This window comes from Neodiprion lecontei, chromosome 1 (genome assembly GCF_021901455.1).
Source record: "Neodiprion lecontei isolate iyNeoLeco1 chromosome 1, iyNeoLeco1.1, whole genome shotgun sequence".
In the NCBI taxonomy this organism is placed as follows: Eukaryota; Metazoa; Arthropoda; class Insecta; order Hymenoptera; family Diprionidae; genus Neodiprion; species Neodiprion lecontei.
Window position 1 is genome coordinate 30,554,266 of NC_060260.1, and position 24,822 is coordinate 30,579,087.

Here is a 24,822-nt window from a genome sequence, read left to right on the forward strand (position 1 = left end):
TGCACCCAAGTTCAGGGTCTGTGTATTCGAGGGTGTACGCTCGCCCGTACGGAAAACGGCGGTAAACTTTGCCTCGAGTTGACCGGATAATGAATAAATACGAAAGCGATTCGATTCGACCTTATATTTTTCCACTCAGCACGTACGCGTTACGGCATGAGGGGAAAAGTTAAAGTCCGGCGACATCAATCCGACGACTTGTCGAGCCTGAATCCACTGATCCAGAGTTCGCGCAGCGTGCCGCTTAACCGAGTAGCAGCCGGCTCTAATATGTGCCAATATATCTTACCAAACGAAGTAATAAGTCTTGCGGAATCCGGCATGGTTCTAGATTGGATCGAGAGGGGAAATTCGTGTATGGTGCGTTGGATTATCAGGAGGCACGGAGCCGGCCGCGGGCCTAACCACGCCAAAACAGAACTAAGTTGCAGAACGTTGGCGAAGGGGACCCACCCGGGGGTTTGAGGAGCCGCGGGGGATGGGGGTGGGCGGGCGTGGGTGCGGGCGCGGAGGATGAACGCAAGGGTTCTGAGATACTAACCCTCGGCCTGGCCGCACCCGAGGTCCAGAATAATCTACAATCCATATCAGTCTTAGCTAGTCCCCCACCCCATCCCACCCACCACCCTCCACCCTCCTCCTCCTCCTCCTCCTCCTCCTCCTCCTTCCAGACCCTAGGAGAACCACCTAGAGAACCGCCGCTGCTTTGGTCTTCCATCTCTGTTCTACAGGCTCGTCTTAGCCGCAACCCTTGCTGGGGGCAGCCGGCTAGTCAATACCCACACGCTTTGGTCCTTCCTGGTTGCGGCGCTCGGGCTGAATATAGCACGAATACCTACTGCAGGGTAGGTACTCGGTATCTCGGCCACCCTTCTGCCCCTCGTCTTCGCATGGACTCGAAACTGCCAACCAACCAACTTTCCCCCTGTACATACCTTCCTACCTATCCTACCGCTTTACCATCCTAACTGCAGAACCGTGTACGCCGTGACGTGCGGAAACGATCGAAGAACCCCAACTCCAAAGTACCACCGGTCAAATCCCGACTACAACCCGTCACCCTCTGTCTGGTCTCGGCCTCGCTTCGACGAAAGAGTCAAAGCTCTACCGATAGGTTTCTTGCGTTCCCTTTCCCGTGCTTTCGCCAATTTAGGCTCACATTCTTGAAACAGCTTCACAAAGAAGTTTGGATTTACGTTTTTTAGACCTTCTTCGGCGCGTTCAATGAGTGCAGCCTCTGCGTCGGTAGAAAATAAGTAATTGCAAGCTTTCGCGAGGGTTTCAGTCACAACGGAACGAAAATCGGATAGGTACTTTAATCGTCAAATTTTTACGACAGCTAATCAGATAGACATCATATTGTACTGCTGATTTGAGTGTATGTCATTTTATCTAAATCTTGAAGGTGTTCAACTGTTTTCCTTACAGGTAAATATACTTATTGTACTCGAAATGGTTGAGGGAGGAAACTTTTATTTTTTGAATTATATTTTTACAGAAAATCTCCCTGAATGTTAGTATATCGTTCGTGCAGCAGTACGAGTTGTATATTGCTTACGACTGGTATCGGAAAGTCTGCATTCTGAGCAATCAGATGAGATGCCGTTTTATCGTCTTTCAATTTCAAATTATGAAATGTATAAACAGTTTTCTCAATTATCTTAATACCGGAACATTTGGGTTTCGGTTTTGCTACATCTAATCCCTCAACTGCTCCACGAGATCTTTATTATTTTTCGCATGCAATTAAACCTGGCATGAATAACTTTTATTGGAAAATACGAAATGTCGGCATGATGATCACGCGCATTCTTATTTTACTGCCAAGGTGCGCGTATGAACAACGTTTTCCCCGCAGTAAAACACGAAGCTTCATATTGTATTACGCTCAGAAGTACAGGTTACGCCGTTGGAAATAATTATTGTAAGTACGGTAACATTTTCTTATGAAATTTTACATCTTAATTATAACTAACTATTCGAGTTCTCTGAAACGCGTTAACGGGGAAAATTAAAGAGTAAAATTCGCACATTTTTATAGAGTTAAAATGACACAACAGATTTTAACCAGTTGAAAATCTTCAAGTTTTTGGCCTTTTGCTGATTTAGTACGAAATTTAGGTTCCTTTTGGTAGAACGGACAACCGCCAGATGTTGTTGAGTGCTCAGTATTCAACATGCGTCGTGTAACCTCTGATGAATCAATGCTGACTTTAGTCAGCAGGTATTTGGCACTGACAGGATTGGTATTTTCTTTTTGTATAAAAGTTATAACTTTATCTCGTACGAATTGATGCTATATTTATTTACTTTCTTGCAAGAATAAAAACTACTGAATTTACATGCGCGATGGTAAACATATGCAAAGCGCTTTTTAGGAGTAAAAATTATCAAGATTGTGGTATTTGAAAAGTTTGAAGGACATTAGTGAACGTACGTCTTCTTTCGTGCTTCGAAATCTTGTAAAATGTGAAAAGGTTTCGAAAAATGTGTTTCCCAAAAAGAAAACTACTGAACTGAGAAATGTAGTCGAATACTTGTAGAATCTTGAGCTTAGAATGGTGATTAAAGGAACGAACGAAAACTTCGGCGGTATAATCCTTGGTGTAATTTTCTACACGGAAAATGAAAGCGATAGCACAGGCGTGGGAAATTCTGGTTAAGGAAGGAATACTTGCCACTACCTTTATATACTTTGGAGGGTTTACTCAAGAAGAGAAATTTTTTTGCTTGCCAGCAGGTAAGCGTCGAGTACGAAAATCCTTGGCGGTAGGATCCTTAGCGCGACAAGTTCGCGGCCCCGAAGACTTTTTAAGGTGATTGTCTAGAGGTTGACGGAGAAGGAAGGTGGTCCTCTTCCTTCCTCTCGCCTCGCTCCTACCTTCCTTTCACTTCCATCCTCTCGCCGGTGCGCGTCTTAAGCTCGCAAGGGCCCTTCTTCAAAGGACTTGGACGCACGCAAGATGCCCGGACGAACGGCCAACCCCTGCTTCAACCGACCGTCGCTATCGACGTCGTCGTCCTCGTTAATGAGAGGCAAGCCCTGGGGAGGTTGTATGCGTGACCGTCCTCTTCACGCACCTTACACGTACCTCCGAACCGCAAGATTCTCTCGGTTTCGGTACGTTTCGCCACGTTTCGCCACTCTTGGTCCGTTGCAGACGCACAATTTTATGCAAGCTCCGCCGTTTTCATAGATTTACCGAGTAGTATCGAACTCTGTATATAATATTCGTTGTATTGAAGTCAAGTCTGCCAATGTAACACGCGGGATCCGACGTGATTGAATACTGGTTCGCAGATTGCTAAATTACCAACGAAATCTTAACTCCCGTTTTCAACTTCCCGTTAACGACTGGATTCGGCGACCGTCACTTTTGCAGAAAAGGGCAAAGAACCTGTTTGTCTAGAAATATGCTATAACGTGGTTACGATTCTGCCCAAAATATATAGAGAGACAAGTTCTAACGAGATTAAAAATTAAGTGGCGACGAATGTCGATGCGCCAAATGTAACCGCGACGCAGAGCTCCTCGACAATCGAATCTTCGCGACATCCTCTGACGGACTCGGGAATGGTCCTTCCGGATTTCTGAGAATAGGACAAGAAAATTTTCCCGATTCGAGGCAAGTTCTCATACCAGATGCGCATACGGGATGATTGCTGCACCTAGATAGACTGAGATCAGTTGATCAGGTAATGCGGTTAACACGGGGGAAGATTGTCCTGAATTATTAACGGCAGGGAGAATGACGGCTGGATCCGCGACGATAGCGGGTGCCAAGGTGTGTTTATTATAGTACACTTCCTGCTGCAGCTATTTCCGTCTTCATTCATATCTTCTGCAAGGCGAATGCCAGGAGACATCCCGGGCTTCTTTGCGGGGCGCGCCGGGCGAGAAGGAATATTTTGGTTCATTCATAGTTCGCTCGTATATAAGGGGGTGCGACGCTTCGGGTTCATTCATGATTTCCAAGTATTTCCCGAGTGTCGCGACGCCCCCTCTTCGCTCCTCCACGTATCAAGCGCGTAGCGCGTTACAAATCGAAGAACATCCGTCGTGTATTTTCATCCTTGACGTGCGTAGCTGTAATCGATTTAGCCTCGGTTCCGAGTTCCACAAAACTTGGAGTCCGCCGACAGCTGCTTCGTCGGTAAACGCATTTTTATACAAACGCGATCATTTGCTTTTTTCTATCCGCGGAGGAACATTGCGTGCCTGATTTTCAGCCGGACGGTTTCATACAGCCGAGAAGATAACTTAAGACTTGTGGGATGTTCAATATCTCATGCGAAACGAACGCCGACAGTTTCTGAGCAAAACATTTGCAGTATTGCAATGAAAAAAAAAAAAAACGTAATTTACGCATTCTTAATAAGCCTTGATTCTAAGCACATAATGCGTGAAATATTGAGTCTGATTCTGTACAAGTTTGCTGCGTTGACAATTCATTTCAAGTCACAAAATTGTTTGTTGTACCATTGAGATTAATTTGTTATAAGCATTCTGTTATTGCCGTTCAATTGCTTCAATAATTCCTAATTATAAGTTCATTAATACCGTAACTCGTTTCTCCGATTCTCCGATCCTTTTTTAAACTCGCGAAACTGGATGAAATAAAATTTTTTCCGTTTTTGCCGAGTTTCAACCTGAAGCAATTTACGCAACTCGGTATAATCGTGCAGAGCGTCATATAATAATAATATCTTGTTTTACGATGTGGTTCGGGGCATTTTTACGCAATTTGTGACGTTTGGTTGTTTATTTATTTTTTCAACGATGGCAGGATCCGTCGTTGGCAAAATGGCGTAACACCTGCAATTACGCGGCTTTGAATTCTGTGCCGTGAGAGGCACGGACAGGGCAACAACCCCCGTAAGTGCAGCGCAACTCGCGAAACTTGAAATTGTACAGGTGGCTTAATGAGGCCTCGGTGCTGTATTTTCGGGGAAAGTTTTCTCGGAACTTGAGGCAGCAGCGGTGTGTTAACCGAATTTGACATTCCTTGAGGTCCGTTTAGGACAGAGGGTACCCATATAACCGTTCTTACAGTTAGTGTAAAATATTTTATTTTCATGCAGGCAATTCTGCAACGGCGATACTTTACAACGCTACCTGTTCGTAAGCACCTTACTCCAAAGCCCCTGCGACGACGCATTGCCAAACAGATTAGACCCGCCGAACTTGCATCTTTTCAACAGCAGTCCCGTGCACTACACCATTAAAGCGTGTCCAGTTCGCGGATCTTTGAACAAATAATCGCTTCCCCGGAACTCCTACCTCGCATTCTGGGCTTCGCTCCGGCTGGCACTTATTCTTCGTCTTACTTTATAATACCAGCTAAGATCCACAAACGCTTTCTGTTACCTCGTATGAACGACCTGGAAGATCATCCACATGCTCGGCCAAACTGCCGAGGAGGATGCCTGCTTAAGGAAGGGCAGGTAGCGCAGGTACCGCGGGACGTAGAGTCGTGGAATGGTATCGGTACGAGGCGCAAAACGACCTCGGAGAAGCGAGAGGATGAGGCCGATACACCTCGGCGGATATACCCTTAAGTCTTAACTTACGCTAGAAGACGGAAAGCGGAGCGTTTATACTTTGTTCAAGCGTGGCTTCCACTCGGTGAGCCGGTGGTGTACACGCAGCTCTCGCTAATGGTTCGGACCTTCAAGGAAACAACATTGTCTTAGCGGCTGCTTCCCAGAATTCCGTGCGCGTCCGCCGGTCCCTTCCCACCCACCCAACAGCCCACTGCGAGCCATGCTCGTCACTTTATGTCTCATAATTATTATCCCCTGTACCCACCTTGCGCTACCTCCTCTCACCAAGACGCGATATCTTCACGGTGGAAGCGGGACGGATAAAGGCCAAAACTCGAATTCACGCTTTCCTCGAAGAACCGATGGACCTTCGGTCGGCGCGTCTCTCTGTTTTCAACGCCGGGGATCAGTGGAACAGGTTGCAGGGTTGCTGGGATAGCAACCGCTTGTTCCTCGGCAAGGAAGATTTCCGATAAGATTTCGGGGAACATCCAGTATCCGTATTGTCTTTGCGCAGGCAGGAGCGATACTCGCGTTCTTTTATCAATGAAAAAGCTCCGCTAAACGTAGAACGGCGTTTTAATTGAGACCTCACTTCTTGATTATGTCTGGCAGTCCGACCGGTTCTCCTGGGTGTGAAACACGTTCCACGGTATTTCGAATCGTGTAACGACAAGAAGCTCTGAAATCGATTGGTTGATTCTTGGGGAGGGACTCTCACTTTCTGGCTGCTCGACTGTCTATTCGGTTGAACCCTCCAATTACCGTCTGATCAATTTTTTATTTGCCCAGTTCATTCGACACGTCGAATGCATCCAACCGGGAAATCAACGCAACGTTTGTCGTAATGACGATGAAAAAATCATGTACAAGAATAAAGATAAGCATGATGAAAGTATCTACTGTCCTGTGTATATATATATATACCTATATACTCGTGTATATAATGAACATGTCAAATAAATGGTGATAACAACGAAGTAGCGAAAGACGATATCTACACTGCGGAACGTGAGATTTAGATTTTTCGGGCATCAGTCATGGATGGGTCTGGGATCTTTCAGCCTTCGGAAAATTGAAACACGAGCTGCTTTTCTACGCCTACGGCGTCTGTTTCCAAAGAGATACAGTGTCACTTGATCACGTCTTAGGGTCAGGAGAGGTCACGGAAGGGCGTCTTTCTCTCTTGTTCACCCAGCCGCCTCTCTTTCCACGGCTCACTTTTTGGCCAGAGAATGGGCAAGGTGAAATACGTCAAGTTGACTCGGATTGAAAATCGTTGTTGAAAATGGACCTAAAATCTAAAGTGAGTGAAAATACAAAGCGAAAGTGTGCGAACAGCCGCATGGTTCGTTGCTAATCAAATTCAAGGGGTTGGTGTATGTACAATGTACATGTGTTATTCGCTTCTTCCAGGAAAGTTTTACGGCAATATCGGATCGCGTCGAAAACTCCGATACCTACTCATTGTCAGTGACACTGATCGTGGAGTGCGAAAATCGGCGTATGCAGATCCTCCCGCTGCGAACCGCTTACATGCGGTATGCAGGACTCGTCCGTTCCCTCTGCGTCTCATCCTCGACAAGCTAAGCCTACGTGGATTATAAAATAAGTGGTCAGTGCAGGAGGTAGTTTTGCGACGGTACTAACATGGCAACAATGGCCAGGTATAGGTACCCCGCCCATCCCCGCTAGGGGATGAAGAGCCCTCTGTCCTCCGGCGGCTTACGCAGACGTTTACCCCGAAGTGTACGCACACAAACACCTGACGACACATCGCCTACTCGAGGGTCAAGGCGGTGGACGAGAAGAGGGCCGTTGGTACGGAAGGAAGCGAAAATCTTACGACCCCCCACATTCACGTGTGCATACATAAGAGGGGCGAGGGTGGACAAGGATATACCTGTCCGCCTGCTCGCTTGCGGTTCGTCCCGCAAGTGTTCTAGCCAGAGTTCTATACAGTTCTAGACAGAGTTCTAGACAGAGAAACAGCCGGGACGCGTATACCTGAAAATTGGGGAAAAAGGTGTCCCGACGTGTCTGTCTGTCCCTCCGTATGTCCGTTTGTCTACTTAGGCCTCATGCCGTGCGCTGGGTATGTGTATTACCGCTTTAGAGCCGCGTCCACATTATTACCTGCACCTTGCGGAACTTGCAAAAGTATCCAACTTTAGTTATGGGCCTCCGAAGGTTGCTCGGTAATGTATCGGACGGAAAATACCCGCTCCTGCATTTCTTTGGCGGCTGTAGCATATATGTTGTCGTAAGCCGGGGTTCTAGGAATTTCAAACTGCGTCGCAGGATGTGCAACACCTGCCCAGATCATCCTCGGAGGTAATATTCCCTCAGAATTCAATGCCGCTATTCTTGCTATAATTATGAATCGAAGTAACTGTAGTAAAATTTTTATTATACAACGCGAGCATGTTTTTCGCGTTTTTTCATTCGTGCTTTCCGTTCACGAAATACCCCTTTCTATAGGTACGTTCCGAAATTAGCTGGCAGCACTAACAGCTCCATAGGATAGAGGCAGAGCTGCTCACGAACTCGGCAGCGCAAAAGATACAAAAGATCGTTGACGGAACTGGGATGTAATATCGGAACGCACCCTGTATCGGTAAAGTGAGTTTGCGAATGCGCATACCCGAAGTACAGAAAAGACCTAGGCTCGTGCGCACTTACTTGCGGACCAACCTCAATTTTGTGCTTCGTAAAAAAACGCGTAACATACTATTGTTATAAGCAACGGTCTTGACACCTCGCGTATTTGCGATATTCGCCGTTTTTTGCATCATTGTTACACAATATACTATTACATCATTTTTATACACCTATCACCTGCGACCTGTCTCGAGGTAGACAATCGTTGCAGGGATAAAAATTACGCGAAAATTCGGACTGAAAAACTGTTGGCAACAAATTTTAAATCACGTAGAAACCCGCAAAGTCTCGCTTAAATTTCGCGTCCCACCTACGTAATAACTTCGCCTCCGCGGATAAATGTGATATTCGCACACGCGTCTCCTCGACGAAGGGCAGACGCGAATGAGATCGTCACGTGTACGTCACGTGGTCATACAAGCGTACGTTCGTTTCGTTTCGCCGAGCGAATACCCTCGAGTCCGTAAAAAGCTCGAGGGTGTTACTTTTTTCTTTTTACTTTTTTTTTCCTTTGGCTCTGTCCGCTCGCGACAGCGAGGCGTATCTGCGAATCTACGCGAGGTACGTCTCGTCGCCGAAGAGTCGGGCTCTCTTCTTTCCGCGGCGTTGCTGAGCCGGGGTCTTAGACATGCAAGGTATACACTTTTACTCAGGTTGCATCGCCCTCGGTGCAGCACAAGCCCGCTAATCTTTGGGAGATCTCCGTCGGAATCCCATTAGAAATTCATAACCGGCGCCTATCTCATCCCGCGCGTGCGCCTCCTGGCAAAAAATCATAATACGAAAGAAATAAGCAGGCAAAGTACATTAAAAATTAATTACTCCGCTGATGGAAGCTAGGAGTACCTAGCTAGCCAGCGGCCCGGTTTTCTTCGCTTCATCTTCAGCCTCTCAACCCCCCGACTCTTTACCCCCGCGACCCCCCACACGGATTCTCGGATTCAAAGTCTGCGAATCCTAGCCGCATATCCTGCACAAGGGTCTCAACGTCGTTTCCATGTAACCGTGCACCCGCGTACAAATCCGGCTATAAGCTAATTGGAAGAATTCTGAAGGTTGTCTGCATTCTTGTTTCTCGCTCTGTGGTTCCAGTACTTTCCCGTTTGTTCCGGTCATACGTCTTTCGCACAAAGCAGCACTTTCCGTCGATATTTTCACGAATAAGGAACGTAAGTACTCGATATCGACGACGAAGAAAATAAAAATTGGCTCAGAGTGTATTGAGCAAATGAAAAATTAATGTTGGATTACGTTGACGAAGTATAGGAAAAAAAAAAACGCACCCGTTTGAGTCCGCGAGTCGTAAGTAATGAGTGAATTTCTCTGATGGTTGCAAAATTTCATTCATTCCGTTTTCGTAACTTCGGTTCATTATACGAAATCTAGCTGTCGATTCAGCGGAAAGATGGAGGATAAACGAGGATAGGGAAGTCAAACGCATCCAAAAATTGGTAAAAGTTCACACAGTAATTAGCCTTTTCGTATCCACAGCTATTATACCATGAAAGTGGCTCCTTTGAAGAAGTAGCCTTGATGGTTGGGTACCTAGATGCTTCTATTCACGAAATCTCTGCACCGGGTCTATAATCCATTTCACTTTCACCGCGAGGTGAATCTCAATAACGCGGAGCAGCAGGGAGCGAGAGGTTGATCGTCGACTCGCGGTGCAAGTGGATTAAATAATTTTTCCATTTTAGTTACTTTTTTTCTTTACCGCGGGGTTTGCGTTGAAACGAAGAGGAGTAGTAGAAGGAGGAGGAGGATGAGAAGGTAGGAACGGAGGTGGAGGAGGAGGAGAAACCCGGCAAAAAAGTTCCGACTGCGGGGAAGGGGTGACTCTTCACGTGTCGTTGATTCTCCAGCAGCTTTCGTGGCTTGGACCGAGGGAACGTGGGCAGAGATTCTCGTGATATCAGAGTACATGCATACATAGAGATGTATGCGCTGCGTCTTGGACGGTAGTAGAAGGCGCACTTGGTTCTTCTCGAAAAATAAAGCTGACGCAATTTGCCGCGCCACTTGACTCAAGTTGCCTTTTATTTATTATTTATTTTTCTACTTATTTTTGTTTAATATCATTTCATTCGGTTTTTTTATTTTTTTTTTTTACTTTTATTACACTAAACTTTCACGATTTCAGCAGCAGCAACGGGGTTTGCAACGCTTATAGATGCAATTTAGTCGTTCTACCGATTCTTGTGCAGTTATACCGTGTATAATGTGTGTAATTACCTCGGATTAAAACGCGAAGGATTAATCGAGGGTCGACATTTTGTTTTTTTTTTTTTTTTAGACCGGAAGAAAAATCGAACCCCCCTGCACAGAACCGAGCGAATGCACACTGTTTTAGCCTCGCGACGTCGAAGGCAGGTGTGTGAATTCCAACCATCGTAGCGAGCTCTTTCAAATTAACGGAAATAAATCGTATATAGCGCCGGTGGCGGGGGTCGGGATCTTCTTATTTTACCGTCAGCTTATTACCCCGAGGCAGGGTAAATAGATAAGTAAATATATTCACGGAGGCTCGATCGGATTTGCAGCGCCGCCAGACCACTCAGCCACGTCTCTCCGACGTTTTCTACATCTGGCCCTCCCCCCCCGCCTTCCGCATCTCGCGACTCGTAACCCCCGCCGCCCCCCCTTTCCTCTTTCTGCCTGGGCTAAGAGTAATTAACTGCTTAACGAAGTAAACACGCCGCCATCTTGGCTCTAGTCGTCCAACCCGAGGTAAGCCTAGATGAACGACGTCGAGCCTTCAGCGGGCTTCCGGGCGACTATTTTTTCTCCTTCCTTCCTTCCGTCCTTCCTTCCTTCCTTCCTTCCTACTCTCCCTCCCTCTCTCTCTTTCTCTCTCTGTCCTGCTCTCTCGCTCTCACTCTTCCCCGCGCTCCAATTGCTCGGGCGATTTTATTTGCGATATTAACGCAATTCGCGGGGCAGAAGCAAACTTCCCTAACCACCCCTTCCCCCTCGTTTTACTCCCCACACCTGACGTCACGAGGCTAAAGGTGGGAACCCCCTAATTGCTGCGTCGACCCTACCGAAGAATCCTCCGGGCATTTTCTACTAATACGATCTCAGTTGCTTTGCGAATTGCGCCTCTGTAGGTGAGACGACTAACACAGGCCTACCTGCAGCGGCGTCTCTCATACCCGCGCGGCACTCAGAAATTACTTTTTTATTTATTTAAGAACCTCAACAACTCTCCGCCGCGACTACGGTGACCATATTTCCTCCCGAATATACCTTTATACAAAATCCTCATCTTATTAATAAAATCACCTGCTTAACTGCCGGCGCGGCGCGGCGCCCGTCAATTCAAGGGGTCGAAAGTTGATGCTTCAAGCCTCCTGCAGACGATTGTAACACCGATGCAAATGTTCGAACCTTTCTGTTGTATACATAATCGTGCCGAATTCCACCGCCGAGCGGGCCGTGCAGAAATCTAACGTAATACGTAAACTCGCGGGCACCGATATTACAATTTCACTCGGTGCTCGCGGAGCGAGACAATCCGCGGCGTTGCATCACGGGCGTGGATCACATCTCTCCACCTCCTCCGGGGATCGGGGGGCGTCGAGGCAAAGCACAGGTCGAGGGGTCCGGGTCGCACGATCCTGGTTGATCTCTCGGCTCGCGCGCGATCTTTCGCAGACTCGCGAACCGGCGCTACGGTTGCCTCGATCCTCGCCAGGACTCGTTCAAATCGTCGAGAATCCTCCGCCGCGATTTTCGACTCCCCGTCCTCCGCGAGAGTTTCGTTTTCGCCCGGCGCCGAGCCGGGCGTCGTTTCCGTCCAAAGACCGCACGGCGAGTTCACTCTCCGTAGGAAATTCGCGGATCCAGTTGCTCCTGGATCCGCGAGGTCGGCTCGTAGCCGTCGCTATAAGCCGATGCCGATCCGCGGCGTGGTCGAAGCTGAGCGCGAGGGCATCGACGGCGGTGGTTCCCTACGGTGTGCATAACCCGATCCCCGACGTAAGCTCGCGGCAGGCTTGTGTAGAGATGTAACCGGGGCCCCGGAGAACACGGAGGGGCACCACGGGGCACGACGGGCCCGAAGGAGGCGAGCGAGCCGGGTCGTGCATCTCCCACAATTAGTCGAGATCTACTTTATTCCCCCGGTGAATTTATCGTCTCGAGTGACGTTGGATCAGAGCGATGCGGCCTGGGCTAGGCTCGATGCGCTCGGCTGCAGCCGGCCTGTCCTTTATTGCGATAAGTTTCTCCACGGCAGCAGGTTATGCGGTATCTAACAGGCGTAAGTTTGTTTATAACCCCGAGATATCTTGTGGCAGATTGAGACGCTCCTTCGCGGATAGTAAATATTCCCTCTTGGAACCGCTGCACTATGCACTTCCTTGATTTATGCCCCGCCAAAATACTCCCGCGAGTTGCCAACCTTGTAATACCCCCGGTAACTGTGCGACGACGTCGAGAAATCTCTTACGAGATGTCGTATAACCCTGGCTTCATAGATTCTAGAGGCTGGATCGTAAAACTTGACGCGCTTTACCTAACTTAAACCATCGCATCGTCCTCGTTCGCTCGCTGTATGGAAATTTGTCCTTTTTCTTGCCCCCGAGTTCACCGCGCGTTCTCCACACGTCCTGTGAAACGAAATATGTCTACCTTATATTTGAGTTATCTGACAATAAGTTGCCGTTAAGAGTTTATTTCGCAAAATTGAGACAGTACAGATCTAATCGGAACGTTCTATCGAATGATTGGTTCTTAGACTAAAAATTAGTCTTAAATAGTAAGTAATTCAAGTTATTCGAGGTTCAGGCTTTCGAAAATTCGTTTCAGTATAACATCAATCATCGGCAAGTGATCAAGCTTGTCGCGGAATAATTACGTAATTGGTCTATGATAATTTCCCTGGTGCGACAAGAAACACCGTTTGGAAAAAATTATCTGCCTTGTGAGTGACATGTTTTAAAATACTTTCGCTGAACGAGAGAAACCGCGGACTCTGATTACAACCTACATAATTGTATAATTCCGAAACTCCAGAAATTATTCACCCTGTTGAGCATGTAATATCCTTTGAAAGTATATTTGGTGTGGAAATGCTGTCTTGTCGAGTTATAAAAGACGCGAGTGAAGCCGAGGAAACGAAAAAAAGGGGTAAAACATTGCAGATTGTAAAAAAGGAGAAGTGGCATCATTCTGACCATCGGGAAACATGTGATTACTTAATTGATTATTACCACCCGCTCGTAAATATTACAAGAAGAACAGCCGTCCAGTTTTTATCGCCCCGTAAAAGCATAACCCTGTACATACAGCGTTGAAAAATCTACGGTATAAGGCCGTACGTCGGTACTTTGTACCATCATACCTCTATGCGCAGGGACGATCAGCGGTTTCAATTTCAACGTATTCATATAATTTTAGATGCGAAGAAGTACCACGAATCGACGTAACAATTATTGTGACAATGCCCGGAGTCTGACGGCGTCACTCGCATTACTTACGCAACGAAACTTGTAAATGGGCTTGACAGACTTTGTTTTCCACGAAGTACGATTCGAGTTTATATACGCGCGACAAATCCGCTATCACGCTGCTTGTCGGGTTGTCAAAAAAAGTTACACCTCATTTCGGGTAATAAGGACGCACGCGTCGAACACGAAATAAGGTACGAATGGAAAAAAAATGTTTAATTAAAAACTAAAGAAGCGTCGAAAACTCTCGTCCGTTAATACAAAGTATTAAGTCGAGAAAGATGATCGTCGACGCGAAATAATATCGAATAGTATAAGGGGAATTTGGTGCTGCTGCAGCCCCTTTCGAAAACGAATAATAATTCAATACTGGATTCTTTTATTCCAGAATTAGGGGAAGCTTACATAACACATGGACCAACCCTCGAGGGGTAGTCGTCCCGATAATTTAATACCCGAGAGGAGCAGAGGGGCGGTGATGTGGGCTGGTGGAAAGGAAGGCGATACTTCGCCAAGGAACCGCGGCGCATAAAAGCGTGTACATGTGTACGTACATGGCTACGAATTATTTGAAAGTTAATGAAATATCTCCAGAATTTTGCCCAAGGGTCAGATACGAATTAGAGAAAAATGATACGCATGTGTGTGCGTAACTTTGTCTTCATTATATTGCATGCGAAAACATTTTGGGAGGGGCACAGGAGGGACGAGGAAATAATCAATTGGTTTCTCCGGAAGGTTGAGAAAAATATCGCTCGTCAATTATTATTCAAACTTGGTCGAGAAGCGTTGATGATTTGAATTTCGTTAATTCAAAATCAACTCAAGGCTCGATCGAGTTACTTGATTTAGTTGAATAAACATGGCTCCGCCTGTTCTCGCTTCGTTCTTCGTCCGCGCGTTCGTCCCGTACCAGGCTTGCTAAGTACTGTCGGAGTGGTCGGCAACCGGATGTGACGTGAATGGCAAAAACCTCGGCGCTGCTAAGTTGTCAGAAAAACTGTACGAGAGACGAAGAGATCACGGAAAGAAAAGTTTGCCCCTCGGCCGCTATCTCGCGCCGTCTCAGCTCCACAGTTTCTAACCGACAATAGAACTTGTATATTCTATCTTCGAGCTAATCTTCGAGACCTGGTCATTTGAAGCTCGGCCTGCATCACGTAGCAGATGCATTTTTCTCAACGTCAATGTTGCCTGCGATCTGCCTCCGTTGATAAACAAATAACTAATCTACATGCCCGTGAGTCTAATTTGGCCATCTTAAGTATTACGCTCCAAACATTAGAGCGTCGCCAAGAATCAGTCCCGAGGGTAGATCGTGATTGTCGGTGACAAAAAGTTGAGGATGCTGCGGACGGTCTTTTCTTCGTATCGTACTCGTTCCAACTTCCTCGGCAACCAACCTTGAAAACGTTTCGAGCATCGCGATGAGTATGTTCCGAAGAAAAATACACTCTTGTGAACAATCAATCCTGTATCACGCATATTTCGGTCACTTATTTTCTATGCTCTTTAGTTTTGCCAAGCAGGAAGTATATCTATATTCGTGGTAAATATCCATAGGAGTCTTGGTATTCTGAAAACAGTGTCATTCCACTCTTAACAACGAGTTTGATAAAACGTGGCACGTTCGCAGCTGAGGAAACGTCGGTAAATATAAAAATAGCATCGACGGGATGGGACGTTACGCAGGATTGTGGGAAGGGTTCCAAAGTCTGCGTGACCAAGTCTGCACATGGAGCATGAGGGCAGTCCAGAATGGAAGAAAACAGCGCAACTTATCAAAACCTCCCACTTTGCTAGCAATTATATGGATCTAGGTTTCTAATCGGTTTCACGGTGTAGATTTCTGTCGTGTGACAATTATAAAGCCCCCATTGAGACGCTGCTGGACCTCGTCAAGGAAGTCGACGGGTGGACGAAATTTTGCAATGCTTCTAATTTCGACGTTACGATGACATCGATGCTGTGCTCGCTAAAATACTCGCGTATTGTACCCAGTCGCTGAAGTGTGCCATCGAAAAATGATTTTTCCTGGCACGATATTGTTGTTGAAAAATTAAACTTCCCAAGCAGTATCGAACCGAGTCATCGCCAGTGTGTGTCTCTCCGAGTGTAAGTGTTACATGTATTCACCGGTGCGTTCTCAACGGGAACGGACTTGAGCGGGTTGTTCACAAAGCGTGACGCGCTGTGTAAGGCAGGATAATCGTAATCAACGTACACGCGTGAACCACTTGTAAAAATAATTGGCCATACACGGAGGTGCGAGGCGAGTGAGCGTGCTATCCGTGTGTCCCTGTGACGTTGGAGATGAGCCAGAGTGGTTTTTTGTTTTCCTCCAACTCCACATGGACATGCATTCCCAATCGCTGAGACACATCTCATTAGGAGATACCTTAGCTCGGGCAAGAGACGCTGTGAGCTTGGAAGGACATTGGTCGTCGGCATCTAATCCGATGCTAATTCAAGATTAATGGTTCAATCCATGGTCGGATCTATCGCTGCAGTGAGACTTTTTCGCCGATTGAGAACGAGGAGGGTGGGAAGTCGGACGATGCCGCGGGTGGGGATTTCCGTCGGGGGGGAGACGCGAGCTTGGTGACCCGCTCGAAATGTAGAGGCAAGCGGAGGTCGTGGAATCGGAGCGGGAAATGACGGGAACCCGAAATCTGGGCCTCGCTATCGCCAGGGGGGCGAGAGGAGGGTTTGTAAAACGGGACACTCGCCCCCGGCCGAGGGTTCTTCTTCTTCTTCTTCTTCTTCTTCTTCTTCTTCTTCTTCTTCTTCTTCGTTCTTCTTCTTCTTCTTCGTATAGCCTCCTTCCACTCTTTCGCTTCGATGCGAAGCGCGCGGCGGGTGAACGCCGGCGAAATATTCGTAAGAATTAAAGCTTCTGGAATTAACATTCCTCGGAGCCGGGGTGGTGGATACGTGCGTGGGGCTCCCTCGGCGGCGAAACAACGGGAGCATTACCCCGCCGCCCCTGTTACGCTCCCATTCCCGTTCCCGTTCCCGGTCCAAACCACCTCACGACGTCGCCTCCCAACGCCGCCCGCCCCGTACCCTCGACGATGGTCCCCGACGACGGCCCCCGACCACCGCGATCCCACCCCAACGAATCCCCCGCCTTCTTTTGCTATACACGACGACGCTTCGCGGCGGTAGGGGAGGTTTGGAGGGGTGGCTGTCTTATTCTTTCCACTCATTAAGGTGGATCGATGTGGCTGTGGATGCGGGGCTCGCCGAGAAGGGTGCGGGGGCGACGAGGGGTGGAAGGGGCCGACGCTGCCGTCGCTGCACGACATGTCACGTATAGCCGGCTGCAGCCCTCCGCCGACTCTGCATTAGAACATCGCTAATAGAGGTACACGCCAAGGTACAGTGAAAAACGCGATCAGCGCGCATGTTCGGGGTGTCGATATCGCCGATCGCATCCTGGCCCGATTGCTCGTCTCGGTTTTACGCAACACGCGTTACATCAGATTCTGCGGAGAACCCGATATTAACGAAACTCGATCTCTCGTACGTCGAACGACGCCGGTTTTCGAAATCCAGTAATTCTTGATTATGATCGAGGGGCGCGCACGCGGTTTACCGACCCCGCGGACTCCCCTCCGCCCCCAGGTCCGAGTTACGGATATTTTATCGCTCGCTCGCGAGGGAGGGAGGAGGGTGGAACGACGAATTTACGTTGGGTTTGACAGGAGCCACGTGCGCGGCCACGTGGTCTGACCGTCCCGACGCCGACGCTCACCCCACCCACGAGTCGCGCGCCGCGCACCAGCTGACCACGCGATGGACCACCACCCCCACCCTCGGCCAATAAAATCTCCCGGCAGGCGAGAGATGCGTTTCTTTTGTGTGCTGACCACGTGGCCGACCGTGAGTCGAGTCGGCCGTACGCCGCGCGGGTCTACCTCTGCACCCCCGAAAAGCCGTGCATTTCCAACCCCCGCCCCTGCCGCCTCCTCGCCTCGTCAGCTGCGTACGTTCGTGAGAGCGCGTGATTCCGCTTTCGATCTCCCCCGATTAGTTAATTGACCGCGCGAGCCGTGGAGACGACCAAAATATTACCTCTGGGACTCCTTAATCGTACCTAAATTATCGTTTATCATTATACCAAAGAGCGAAACGGAGGGGAAATCGGAGGACACGACGCGGCCCCTCATCGTCCGCAGACGCGAGTCAGCTCGTTTCGTGCAAGCCGCAGGTGACTCGGATAGCGGACAATTTTCGTGCCAACCTGTCGCGCGGACTACCGACCTCCGTCACCTTTACGCTGGATCGCCGCGTTTCACGCGAACTCTTTTGCACTTTGGATGTGTCATATGTGGGGGGATGTATCGCGTACATATGGTGCACATCGATATACTTCCGCGGGTAGACGTATGTACGTGTATAAGAACCACGCCCTCGGGCGAGACCCCCATCACCCCCTTCCCTGTTACCCCCCTCATCCCCTAATGACGTAAGCAAAGCAAAACAAAGAAAGCTTTATACACCGTCGTTCCCTGCTTCCTACTGTCTTTCTCTTCCTCGCGATTCGCGGGGTGGCTCTCTTTTCCACTCTCTACCCAACTCTCTTTATCTCGGGTCCCTTGGCCCCTCGGTTTTCTCGATCCTTCTCACTCTCGGGTATAACACGGCTCACCCTCACATGCGCGCAAATGAAATCGATTAAAATGCTGGGCGCAACTTCTAGGCAGAGAGCGCTTTCTCTACCCCTCTCGCCACCGGCGCGGCGGGCCACCCCATCTCTCACTCCCCGCCTCCGCCCCCTCGGCAAACCCCACCACCCCCACCCCCGCCATCCGTACCTTCGTAAGAAACGGAGAAAACCCTTACGTGTGTTTTCGAGGCGCCCACCCCCCGCGCTTGTGTGAGTCCGTGTGTCTTTGCCCGTCCTCCTCCGTCCCCTCGCCTCTTCCTAACACCCGGACACACACTTAGCGTACATGCGCATACACGCGCATACGTATACACGTTTCGGGGGCGTGTGTGCGAGTTCGTGTGATTGCCGCGCCAGCGCCGTGTGTTTGCATCCTGCACGTATCCCGTCTCTCCGCGTATGCGTCAATCGTCCCCGCACGGCACGATCGGAGCTGCCGCTTCCCTTAGGTGTATGTATAAACGCCGGTTCTATGTATTTACGTACGTAGGTGTGTACGATATCCGAGAGTTAGGATATCCCGTCGACGCTGCGTTACTCGTATCTTGTACCTACCTACGTACCTACATGTACACGTCACATGCGTGCCGCTGATTGCAAAAAACTTCTCTTATACATGTATATCCGCTCGACTGTACGTGCCCTGTGCGAGTTGTACCCGATATTTGGCAAATTTGAAACGAAAATAATACGCCTTTTCGATCTGATCGATCAGCGGTCGTCACCATTATTTTTCTCAATTTTCATCGTCGCTCGCTCGTTTTAAATGTAATTTTCCGCGAGATTAGGCCTGTGTGTATAATTTATATACACAAATGTGTGCGCACGTGGCTGCGCTGCATGTGTCGCGTGCTTTTGTGCACCTCCGCATCGTGTCTGCCGTATCTGCGCCCGCAAAGCCCCCTGCACCCCCGCGACCCTCCCCGAAGGGGTATAAGACTCATTTGTCTTTCGTGCATGGGTTACGTTTATGCCGTATGCATATCGTGGATCGGGTCTGGATAGTGTCTTATAACTGAGCACAGCACTATGGTTTGAAACATTTAAAAATACCTGGAACCGTCCTTTGGTTTGTATGAATAAGAAAAAAAATAATTGAGTATGAATTATTTTTTCACGGATCCTTTCGTTTTTTGGAACAGCACTATTTAACAAATACGTGTGCATAATAATGTGCGATGAAAGCGAGACTTACGCAAATGTATAAGCACAAATCGTATATTCGGGAAATGCTCGAGTTGATACCCTCCCCCCCACCCCCCCCCCCCCCCCTTCCGCCCGATCCTCTGCCGCCCCTGCTTTTGACTTAGCGGATTCACCAGCTCCGCCTTAATGCTTCCCCCGGTTATTATTATAATTAAGAAACATTTTTTCTCTTCCTTTTACCGTTTCATGCACTCTATTTTTTTTGCTTTTCAGCATTTAATTTTTTTCTTCCCCCTTTATCGGTTACATTTCAATGCTTTTTCGTACCCATTCGTGAGCTTTGAACGATGTATTCGATTGACCGCGTTCATGGTCGTAAATATAATAATCATACCAATGCAATCTTATCCTATTTGTGTAATGAATTCAACCGCAACGGCATATCAAAGACAATAATTGAACAATGCATAAATATTGAAAACTGCTTGTGGATAGACTGCATAGCGCGACAAACTGTTTGCGTACTTTTTAACGGTTCAGCAGCGAAGTGGTGGGTTGATGCGAAACTAAAAGTCACGTTAGCACGACGTTGTGATAAGTGTTAGGAGACGCTGACACATCCTAGAGTATACCACGCGCCAGCGCTACGGGAGCAAAAGTTGAGATACAAGTTCAGTTGTAGATGGAGAAAAAGGGGTAAAAAAAAAAGCAAACAAAAAAAAACATTGCCGCAGTTGTATACGCGGTACAAAGAATTTTCACGGAAAGAAAATACCAGCGGTCAATTGATTTACTGGAATACGTAATCAAGCTTCAATTTCTTAGACTATTTTACTGGATATGCGGATGCGATGAAATATACGCGTGTGCGGCAATATCGCATTGTTTCTACGCGCTCTCTCGTAGCTGAGATTGATAGTTGAAGCATCATCGTGGCGTATAATCAAAGCTTCACATTGGCGCGACTCATTTAGGTATGAGGATTCGCTTTTGCTCGATGGCAATATCCCGGATCGATATAATCATTGATCGCTTGTCTGGCGAGCGTGATTCTGGATTTCGGAAAGCCGTCGAACCAGCGAAAGAGAATAAACGTACAAAATAATGATTACCATGCATTCGTTCTTGCAAATCTTTTTCAACGACGATTCGTCGTACGACCTTTTCAATATTAGGTGTACCGATATTTTCTCGTAAGGATGTACATCTTACGAAATGAAGTCTGAAACGATGTTTCTTTCCCGTAACAATTACAACTCTCATACCAGGTCACGTTATGATATATGTAAATATCGAAGTGAACAAGAATCCGTTGTCGCAGAAATTTTTTGTTGAAAATTTAGTCGTCACATTTTTTCCAATATTTTATTTTTTCGAAAAATTACGCGGTTCGGTAAGAGAAATTAGAAATACTTTGTACGTTGCACTCGTACGGTTTTCGGCTGATCCGAAGCGATGTAGACACACGTATTTCCCCGGTTATCTGCCTCCTCCTTCTCTTCTTCTTCATCTTCTTCCTCCGTCCTCTTCCTTTTTCCATCACCCCGGACTTTCCTCCGAACCCTCTCTTCGGCGTCACCCTCACCCTCGTCCTCGCCCTTGTCCTACTCCCTCTCGACCGGCTCGGTTATCCCCGTCTTCGTCCCACCCTCGCTGCTCCATACGCAGCATCGCCAGACGCACGCACGGACGCACACGGGCGCACACACGCACACGCGTCCCCCTTCCTCTGGGGCAAGGGAGCTAAGACGCGGCCCGGCTCCCAAGTAATTATAAAACGCAATCAATACTTTACATATTTTTCACGCAGCGACGAGGGTGAGTCCGTTGGAATACCAACGCCCCGGTTCTAACGTCGCATGTGTATACAGTTCGTTTCATCTCCCGCGTTACCGCGCTTCGCGCCCTTGCACATTTTTTTCCAACCCCTCGACGTTGTGAGGGGGGGTTGAATTATCAAAGAACGACTTCTCGTAAATGAAAAATTATAACTCGATGGTTGTGCAACGCGGGTATAGACAGTCTTCGTAGTACACTTCGAAGGTACAGGTAGCCGGAGAAAATGACGTGGCATTATTTACACGATGTCATTCTCGTGCATGGCATAACACTGAGTTGTAAACCGTGGTTTGTATAATTATACCTGCTCGGCAACACTTGTATGGGAGGCCTAATTGCCTCGATAGGAAGCATTGATCAGCATTAATTGGCCGGGTTTATTATGCATTATTCATCGACAATCGGGATCTCGCGACTTGTTTTTTTTTTTCATTCTTACACGAAGAAGCTAAATTGATACGAGACTGAAAATTAGAATAATTTGCTGTAACTATGCGCTGTAACGGCAAGCTGTCGATCCGTTCACCAGCGCGTTTGACCGCTCAAGTTTTTGTCGTGTCTCAAATATTCCCACCTTATCACTCTATCTTCTTCCTTCACGTCTGTTTCCCTCGACTTTGCAGCAAGCCGATCACCGGCCAATACTTGGCACGATTATAGTTAATCGGAAACTGTGAACCGAGGAATCGCAAGAGCGGTAAAGAAACTTTATGCGACCGGAGAGTAGAAGAAACGTTGCCTGAAAGCAGACGCTGAGAACGGTGGATGCCGAGAATGTGATAAAAAAGGAAAAGAAGCGGAAGGAAGGAAGGAATAAGAGGGTGGACCACACACGTATAAACGTTGTACAAGGTGAGCGTATGATGTATTTCGAAGTCCTCCCTGTCTCTTTCTCTCTCTGTCTCTCTCCCGCGAGCAATCGAGTTTGAAAAGGCGTGTACAAAGGCTGTGCACGCATCCCCTTGATTAATGGGTGATTGCCACCCCCGGGGCCCGGGTGGTGGGTGGGGTTGGGGGTGTTCCTCCGGCCCCGCCGCCCCCCTCGCGCGCGAGAAAGTAAGTAGTGAGTGAGCGGCGTTCAAGGGTTGGGGCGACGTCGGCCGGGAGCCGAGTTCAGGAAGGGGGGCGGCCAGATTTTAACGATTCCTCTGCCGCGGAGTCTTAAGAGAAAGAATGGCGGGGATGGGGAAATGAGCGGGGTGAGGCGGAAGGCGAGCGAGCGAGCGAGAGGAGGCGACGCCGGGGCCGCGGAGAGCGCGAGAGGGCGAGAGGGGACGCGAAATGAAGAAATTCTATCTACATTTCCAACCCTTCATGCAGCGTCTTACCACCCCTCGCCCCCAGCCACCCACTCGCCAACCTCCCTCGACCGCCCGCGACTCCTTTTCTCTTTCTTCGGCTCCTCTTCTCATTCCTTCGCGGCCCCGCGTTTCCTCCTTCTCTCTTTTCCCGCCTCTCTTCAAACCCCCGCCCCCGGCCCCTCCGGCCGCCAGCAGCCACCCTTCTGAGACAATAAGACCCCCAACCCCTGCACGCAGGCTTGAAGCTCACGGAGCACAGCACCAGCACTTCTTTCCCTTTTCTTAAATACAAAAGCGAAAATTTTGCTTATTAGAATATTCCAGAGCCCGCCGAGCGGGACCTACGCGACGGACTCTCCTTGTCCTCGGTCTCGTCCTCTCGTCACCGGTGAACGTCTAGCCGTTCCTTCCTACGGCCATTACTATGATTGTGTACCGCTATTCTAATTGTTGTTGTTGTTGTTGTTTTGTTATTATTATTACTCCGATACAACGAAGGAGACCAAGAGTAGCCCGGGACAATGTGTATACCACGCGTCAAGCCGTCGCGTTTTTCACGTCTCGTGTTCGTCTCAATCACATCTATTCGCACAATAATAATGCGTCTTTTTTATTTCACGCGTACAGCGAACGGTGATACTGTAATATTCCAACGAAGTTTGCTGGACGGGCTCCTATACTGAGCTAATTCATGGGTGGGGTAGGTATCGAGTTTCTTCTAAATCGGTCGGGGCTCTTGGGAGCGGAACGTTGGAGGAATGCGTTTTTAAAAAGCTCTGTCAACCCGCCAATCCGTTTTTCCTGACTCGTACAAAAGCTTTCTGGCAGATACTCGACACTTTGCTCAAATTTTTTTCCAAAACTTGGGACGCGGAAAATTCAACCTTTTTCAAATTCCATAGACGGATGAAGCGTGCGCAGCTTTCCAAGATATGTATCTATCTTATACCTACACCTAGATCCTTGATCAGCTTGTAAGAATTTCTGAATTTATCGAAAGCTCAATAACGAGCCGGTGCAGCGTGACGAAAGAAGTTGTATAAGCTTGTCGTAAAGGGACTTACACATATACGTGTCGAGGTTCTGCGCGGATCCGCGGGCGGTCGAAATTTGCGAACCGAAATGAATTTGTTGTTTTTATTATTTGCATCCTGACGTGATGTACAACGATGCATGAACGATGCAGGAGGGAGTTCGGGGGGAATGGGAATGAGAAGGGGAAGTGGAGAGAACAATTGATTCGTCGAAGTGGAACAGCCGGTAGCCAAGCCGAGGGGAAGAGACTTAGTCAACCCTGTCTTGCGCTTTTTCATATTCATCGCGTATCATTCGCATATTCCAATTCCCGTAATTTACCAAAATCTACAACATTTCTGAGGAGCTAATGGAATAATGGGGGGGCTGGCTCGGAGCTCGCTCACCCCCGAAACCGCCACGTCAATTGCTTCCTCCGAGATTTTTTCTTCATCCATTTCTGAGTCCGGCCGCTCGAATCATACGAACAAATTTCCACCCGTGTCTTCGCGGTATATATTTCCCGGATCCGCACGTACCTCCGCTCGAAATGAAAGGTCCGTGAAACAATAGACGAAAGTCCTCCCTAGTTGGTGAAAAAAGAGGGAAAAACTCCGAACGGCGCGCGGGAAAAAGAAACCCCGTCGCGTCAACACACGAGAGATTTCCCCACCTTTTTACCTGCAGCCTCGACCTTCCGATTGGTTGCCGACTCGTCACACTCACCTTGCACAATTTGTAAAACTGTGCAGTTTTCACTGAACCATACTTGTAATTCGTATCATATTCGAGTTTCGACCTATTGTCGTGAAAACTTGTTCTCGTTGCGAGCTCTGGATTTGAGTGAAGGAAAACTAAAAAGCAGTCCATGACGGCAACAGATATAATGATATTCCTGCTGGTAACTCTACGGTCGCCTGAATAACCTGAAGGATTGAACGGAAACTCAACTAGGAAAGTATATTTATTACGGTACTAAATTAAGGGACAGTCAACTTTCTTGGACACCGAGGAAGAGGGACGTGACAACACCGCGGAAGAACGAAGAAGATGATTAAATTTTGATAATTACATTACTCGACTCATTGGACTCATCTTAACTAACTGATTCTACTGCGGCCAAGTTTATTCTATTTTTACGTTCAAATTACCACGAAGATTTCCCAGCCCTTTCCCACTTTCCCAGTAGCTGAAT

General features: G+C 48.1%; 1 protein-coding gene across 4 annotated transcripts in view; it reads left to right on the plus strand.

The window, feature by feature from the left end:
• The window catches only part of LOC107224376 (protein jim lovell), a 123,246-nt gene that overhangs the window by 76,336 nt on the left and 22,088 nt on the right, over window positions 1-24,822 (plus strand). The window contains exon 1 of one of the 4 annotated variants that reach the window (XM_046739538.1): window positions 22,100-22,164. The exons of the other annotated variants lie outside the window; for them this stretch is intronic. The gene's annotated coding sequence lies outside the window, so the exon portion shown is untranslated. Of the gene's footprint in view, window positions 1-22,099; window positions 22,165-24,822 lie in introns of those variants that run through there. 4 annotated transcript variants of the gene reach the window in all.